The sequence below is a fragment of the Argentina silus genome (genome assembly GCF_951799395.1).
Source record: "Argentina silus genome assembly, chromosome: 9".
NCBI classification, from domain to species: Eukaryota; Metazoa; Chordata; class Actinopteri; order Argentiniformes; family Argentinidae; genus Argentina; species Argentina silus.
The window spans coordinates 1,347,919-1,354,914 of NC_139663.1; positions in this window are offsets into that span (position 1 = coordinate 1,347,919).

Below are 6,996 nucleotides of genomic sequence, written 5' to 3' on the forward strand. Positions count from 1 at the left end.
ACAAAAAACATTTGCCATGACGGGAATCGAACCCTGGCCACCCTGCGTTACAAGGTAGATGCCTATCCGCTAGACCATTTGGGAAAACTTGATATGTACACCCTAAGATATCTAAGTGTCATTTCGATGAGGTCTGTAGCAGAGGCCATAGAGCACAGCAAACAAATAATCATGTGTTTAAATATCCTTGTCGTTTTGAAAAATTACCATTGTCACCTGCACAGGAATGTCATGCGGCCAACATTGATGAAATGTGCTTCTCAAATCTGTCATTAACACTGTTTTCCACACGCTTTTTTCATTGCATTGCCATAAAATCAATTGGTCATTGATGCGTCACGAATAACGACAATGCGTCGAAAATTAAAGAAATGTAAACATGAATTATGTTATTACTGTCTAAGCATCGCAAAGCTGTATGCGTAAAGGCGTCTGACGTCACAGTGGCTTGCCTGAAACAAAGGAATTAGAGAAACATGTGCTTACAGGGGCGTCGAACCGCCTTCTCCCGCTGATGGAGCAAAGTTGCTACAGTGACAAAGACAAGCTCCGCGCTCATGGGCAATTTATATGAGGCAACTGTGCTGCGAGTATCTAAGTAGTCGTCGTGCATGGATAAAATGCAATGTTTCAAACAGATCTGATGAATTCACCTACTTTGAAAAAGTGTGCGTTAGGAAGTTCTTTTGACACAAAGCGAAAATCTACAGTCAAGCGTCAATCAGCAGACAGCCGTGTGTTCTTTAGTCATGAGCCTGTTGTCAAAACGGCAGAAAAAAATGGTCACAAACGAAATATTGTTTCTACACTTAAAATGAACAAAGAAAAAATGAGCTAGCCTGATATAAGTCATGTTCATGACGATGCAAATGTAACGAGATTTCGAACTGTTCTGTTGCACACGTTGGGACTAATTTTATTTTTCTACAAAAAACATTTGCCATGACGGGAATCGAACCCGGGCCACCCTGCGTTACAAGGTAGATGCCTATCCGCTAGACCATTTGGGAAAACTTGATATGTACACCCTAAGATATCTAAGTGTCATTTCGATGAGGTCTGTAGCAGAGGCCATAGAGCACAGCAAACAAATAATCATGTGTTTAAATATCCTTGTCGTTTTGAAAAATTACCATTGTCACCTGCACAGGAATGTCATGCGGCCAACATTGATGAAATGTGCTTCTCAAATCTGTCATTAACACTGTTTTCCACACGCTTTTTTCATTGCATTGCCATAAAATCAATTGGTCATTGATGCGTCACGAATAACGACAATGCGTCGAAAATTAAAGAAATGTAAACATGAATTATGTTATTACTGTCTAAGCATCGCAAAGCTGTATGCGTAAAGGCGTCTGACGTCACAGTGGCTTGCCTGAAACAAAGGAATTAGAGAAACATGTGCTTACAGGGGCGTCGAACCGCCTTCTCCCGCTGATGGAGCAAAGTTGCTACAGTGACAAAGACAAGCTCCGCACTCATGGGCAATTTATATGGGGCAACTGTGTATCTAAGCAGTCGTCGTGCATGGATAAAATGCAATGTTTCAAACAGATCTGATGAATTCACCTACTTTGAAAAAGTCTGTGTTAGGAAGTTCTTTTGACACAAAGCGAAAATCTACAGTCAAGCGTCAATCAGCAGACAGCCGTGTGTTCTTTAATCATGAGCCTGTTGTCAAAACGGCAGAAAAAAATGTTCACAAACGAAATATTGTTTCTACACTTAAAATGAACAAAGAAAAAATTAGCTAGCCTGATATAAGTCATGTTCATGACGATGCAAATGTAACGAGATTTCGAACTGTTCTGTTGCACACGTTGGGACTCATTTTATTTTTCTACAAAAAACATTTGCCATGACGGGAATCGAACCCGGGCCGCCCTGCGTTACAAGGTAGATGCCTATCCGCTAGACCATTTGGGAAGACTTGATATGTACACCCTAAGATATCTAAGTGTCATTTCGATGAGGTCTGTAGCAGAGGCCATAGAGCACAGCAAACAAATAATCATGTGTTTAAATATCCTTGTCGTTTTGAAAAATTACCATTGTCACCTGCACAGGAATGCCATGCGGCCAACATTGATGAAATGTGCTTCTCAAATCTGTCATTAACACTGTTTTCCACACGCTTTTTTCATTGCATTGCCATATAATCAATTGGTCATTGATGCGTCACGAATAACGACAATGCGTCGAAAATTAAAGAAATGTAAACATGAATTATGTTATTACTGTCTAAGCATCGCAAAGCTGTATGCGTAAAGGCGTCTGACGTCACAGTGGCTTGCCTGAAACAAAGGAATTAGAGAAACATGTGCTAACAGGGGCGTCGAACCGCCTTCTCCAGCTCATGGAGCAAAGTTGCTACAGTGACAAAGACAAGCTCCGCGCTCATGGGCAATTTATATGAGGCAACTGTGCTGCGAGTATCTAAGTAGTCGTCGTGCATGGATAAAATGCAATGTTTCAAACAGATCTGATGAATTCACCTACTTTGAAAAAGTGTGCGTTAGGGAGTTCTTTTGACACAAAGCGAAAATCGACAGTCAAGCGTCAATCAGCAGACAGCCGTGTGTTCTTTAGTAATGAGCCTGTTGTCAAAACGGCAGAAAAAAATGTTCACAAACGAAATATTGTTTCTACACTTAAAATGAACAAAGAAAAAATTAGCTAGCCTGATATAAGTCATGTTCATGACGATGCAAATGTAACGAGATTTCGAAATGTTCTGTTGCACACGTTGGGACTCATTTTATTTTTCTACAAAAATCCTTTGCCATGACGGGAATCGAACCCGGGCCGCCCTGCGTGACAAGGCAGATTCCTATCCGCTAGACCATTTGGGAAGACTTGATATGTACACCCTAAGATATCTAAGTGTCATTTCGATGAGGTCTGTAGCAGAGGCCATAGAGCACAGCAAACAAATAATCATGTGTTTAAATATCCTTGTCGTTTTGAAAAATTACCATTGTCACCTGCACAGGAATGCCATGCGGCCAACATTGAAGAAATGTGCTTCTCAAATCTGTCATTAACACTGTTTTCCACACGCTTTTTTCATTGCATTGCCATATAATCAATTGGTCATTGATGCGTCACGAATAACGACAATGCGTCGAAAATTAAAGAAATGTAAACATGAATTATGTTATTACTGTCTAAGCATCGCAAAGCTGTATGCGTAAAGGCGTCTGACGTCACAGTGGCTTGCCTGAAACAAAGGAATTAGAGAAACATGTGCTTACAGGGGCGTCGAACCGCCTTCTCCCGCTGATGGAGCAAAGTTGCTACAGTGACAAAGACAAGCTCCGCGCTCATGGGCAATTTATATGGGGCAACTGTGCTGCGAGTATCTAAGCAGTCGTCGTGCATGGATAAAATGCAATGTTTCAAACAGATCTGATGAATTCACCTACTTTGAAAAAGTGTGCGTTCGGGAGTTCTTTTGACACAAAGCGAAAATCTACAGTCAAGCGTCAATCAGCAGACAGCCATGTGTTCTTTAGTCATGAGCCTGTTGTCAAAACGGCAGAAAAAAATGTTCACAAACGAAATATTGTTTCTACACTTAAAATGAACAAAGAAAAAATGAGCTAGCCTGATATAAGTCATGTTCATGACGATGCAAATGTAACGAGATTTCGAACTGTTCTGTTGCACACGTTGGGACTCATTTTATTTTTCTACAAAAAACATTTGCCATGACGGGAATCGAACCCGGGCCGCCCTGCGTTACAAGGTAGATGCCTATCCGCTAGACCATTTGGGAAAACTTGATATGTACACCCTAAGATATCTAAGTGTCATTTCGATGAGGTCTGTAGCAGAGGCCATAGAGCACAGCAAACAAATAATCATGTGTTGAAATATCCTTGTCGTTTTGAAAAATTACCATTGTCACCTGCACAGGAATGCCATGCGGCCAACATTGAAGAAATGTGCTTCTCAAATCTGTCATTAACACTGTTTTCCACACGCTTTTTTCATTGCATTGCCATATAATCAATTGGTCATTGATGCGTCACGAATAACGACAATGCGTCGAAAATCAAAGAAATGTAAACATGAATTATGTTATTACTGTCTAAGCATCGCAAAGCTGTATGCGTAAAGGCGTCTGACGTCACAGTGGCTTGCCTGAAACAAAGGAATTAGAGAAACATGTGCTGACAGGGGCGTCGAACCGCCTTCTCCCGCTGATGGAGCAAAGTTGCTACAGTGACAAAGACAAGCTCCGCACTCATGGGCAATTTATATGGGGCAACTGTGTATCTAAGCAGTCGTCGTGCATGGATAAAATGCAATGTTTCAAACAGATCTGATGAATTCACCTACTTTGAAAAAGTCTGTGTTAGGAAGTTCTTTTGACACAAAGCGAAAATCTACAGTCAAGCGTCAATCAGCAGACAGCCGTGTGTTCTTTAATCATGAGCCTGTTGTCAAAACGGCAGAAAAATTTTTTCACAAACGAAATATTGTTTCTACACTTAAAATGAACAAAGAAAAAATGAGCTAGCCTGATATAAGTCATGTTCATGACGATGCAAATGTAACGAGATTTCGAACTGTTCTGTTGCACACGTTGGGACTCATTTTATTTTTCTACAAAAATCCTTTGCCATGACGGGAAACGAACCCGGGCCGCCCTGCGTTACAAGGCAGATTCCTATCCGCTAGACCATTTGGAAAGATTTCATATGTAGACCTTAAGATATCTAAGTGTCATTTCGATGAGGTCTGTAGCAGAGGCCATAGAGCACACCAAACAAATAATCATGTGTTTAAATATCCTTGTCGTTTTGAAAAATTACCATTGTCACCTGCACAGGAATGCCATGCGGCCAACATTGAAGAAATGTGCTTCTCAAATCTGTCATTAACACTGTTTTCCACACGCTTTTTTCATTGCATTGCCATATAATCAATTGGTCATTGATGCGTCACGAATAACGACAATACGTCGAAAATTAAAGAAATGTAAACATGAATTATGTTATTACTGTCTAAGCATCGCAAAGCTGTATGCGTAAAGGCGTCTGACGTCACAGTGGCTTGCCTGAAACAAAGGAATTAGAGAAACATGTGCTTACAGGGGCGTCGAACCGGCTTCTCCCGCTGATGGAGCAAAGTTGCTACAGTGACAAAGATAAGCTCCGCGCTCATGGGCAATTTATATGGGGCAACTGTGCTGCGAGTATCTAAGCAGTCGTCGTGCATGGATAAAATGCAATGTTTCAAACAGATCTGATGAATTCACCTACTTTGAAAAAGTGTGTGTTAGGGAGTCCTTTTGAAACAAAGCGAAAATCTACAGTCAAGCGTCAATCAGCAGACAGCCGTGTGTTCTTTAGTCATGAGCCTGTTGTCAAAACGGCAGAAAAAAATGGTCACAAACGAAATATTGTTTCTACACTTAAAATGAACAAAGAAAAAATGAGCTAGCCTGATATAAGTCATGTTCATCACGATGCAAATGTAACGAGATTTCGAACTGTTCTGTTGCACACGTTGTGACTCATTTTATTTTTCTTCAAAAATCATTTGCCATGACGGGAATCGAATCCGGGCCGCCCTGCGTTACAAGGGAGATTCCTATCCGCTAGACCATTTGGGAAGACTTGATATGTGCACCCTAAGATATCTAAGTGTCATTTCGATGAGGTCTGTAGCAGAGGCCATAGAGCACAGCAAACAAATAATCATGTGTTTAAATATCCTTGTCGTTTTGAAAAATTACCATTGTCACCTGCACAGGAATGCCATGCGGCCAACATTGAAGAAATGTGCTTCTCAAATCTGTCATTAACACTGTTTTCCACACGCTTTTTTCATTGCATTGCCATATAATCAATTGGTCATTGATGCGTCACGAATAACGACAATGCGTCGTAAATTAAAGAAATGTAAACATGAATTATGTTATTACTGTCGAAGCATCGCAAAGCTGTATGCGCAAAGGCGTCTGACGTCACTGTGGCTTGCCTGAAACAAAGGAATTAGAGAAACATGTGCTTACAGGGGCGTCGAACTGGCTTGTCCCCCTGATGGAGCAAAGTTGCTACAGTGACAAAGACAAGCTCCCCGCTCATGGGCAATTTATATGGGGCAACTGTGCTGCGAGTATCTAAGCAGTCGTCGTGCATGGATAAAATGCAATGTTTCAAACAGATCTGATGAATTCACCTACTTTGAAAAAGTGTGCGTTAAGGGAGTCCTTTTGACACAAAGCGAAAATCTACAGTCAAGCGTCAATCAGCAGACAGCCGTGTGTTCTTTAGTCATGAGCCTGTTGTCAAAACGGCAGAAAAAAATGTTCACAAACGAAATATTGTTTCTACACTTAAAATGAACAAAGAAAAAATGAGCTAGCCTGATATAAGTCATGTTCATGACGATGCAAATGTAACGAGATTTCGAACTGTTCTGTTGCACACGTTGGGACTCATTTTATTTTTCTACAAAAATCCTTTGCCATGACGGGAAACGAACCCGGGCCGCCCTGCGTTACAAGGCAGATTCCTATCCGCTAGACCATTTGGAAAGATTTCATATGTAGACCTTAAGATATCTAAGTGTCATTTCGATGAGGTCTGTAGCAGAGGCCATAGAGCACACCAAACAAATAATCATGTGTTTAAATATCCTTGTCGTTTTGAAAAATTACCATTGTCACCTGCACAGGAATGCCATGCGGCCAACATTGAAGAAATGTGCTTCTCAAATCTGTCATTAACACTGTTTTCCACACGCTTTTTTCATTGCATTGCCATACAATCAATTGGTCATTGATGCGTCACGAATAACGACAATACGTCGAAAATTAAAGAAATGTAAACATGAATTATGTTATTACTGTCTAAGCATAGCAAAGCTGTATGCGTAAAGGCGTCTGACGTCACAGTGGCTTGCCTGAAACAAAGGAATTAGAGAAACATGTGCTTACAGGGGCGTCGAACCGGCTTCTCCCGCTGATGGAGCAAAGTT